The 357-nt window shown below is 59.7% G+C and overlaps 1 protein-coding gene across 1 annotated transcript in view; it reads left to right on the top strand.

The window, feature by feature from the left end:
* LOC116852913 overlaps window positions 1-357 on the top strand; it is a 26,401-nt gene that overhangs the window by 2,006 nt on the left and 24,038 nt on the right. The window lies entirely within an intron of this gene.

Below are 357 nucleotides of genomic sequence, written 5' to 3'. Positions count from 1 at the left end.
GAGCGAGAGGGAAGGCAAGGAGAGAGAGAGCTAAGGGCGAGAGAGAGAGAGCAAGGAAAGAGAGAGGATCGCCGCCGCTGCCGTCACCGCCGCCGTCGTCGCCGACACCGCCGCCGACCCAAGGGCCGTCGCCGAATACTGTAAGACTGACCATCTGCTCGAAATTTATTTGTGTCGCGTATCGACTCGTATTGTATCGTGTCTCGTCCGCGGAGTAGTCGCGCGGTTAAGAAAAGGCTCGCCCGAGGAAGTCGTCCTCGGGCTTCGCGTGGCGTTTTCGCGAACAGCACCGTCTCCTGAAGAGCGTGGCCGTTACGACCTCATATCGCGTATCGAATATCGGGACGTGCGAGAGTC

This window comes from Odontomachus brunneus, unplaced genomic scaffold, assembly GCF_010583005.1.
Source record: "Odontomachus brunneus isolate Ranch 3 - 2012 unplaced genomic scaffold, Obru_v1 Obru_scaffold_262, whole genome shotgun sequence".
NCBI lineage: Eukaryota > Metazoa > Arthropoda > Insecta > Hymenoptera > Formicidae > Odontomachus > Odontomachus brunneus.
Note: the sequence above shows the minus strand (reverse complement) of the source record. Positions and strands in the feature narration are given on the sequence as shown.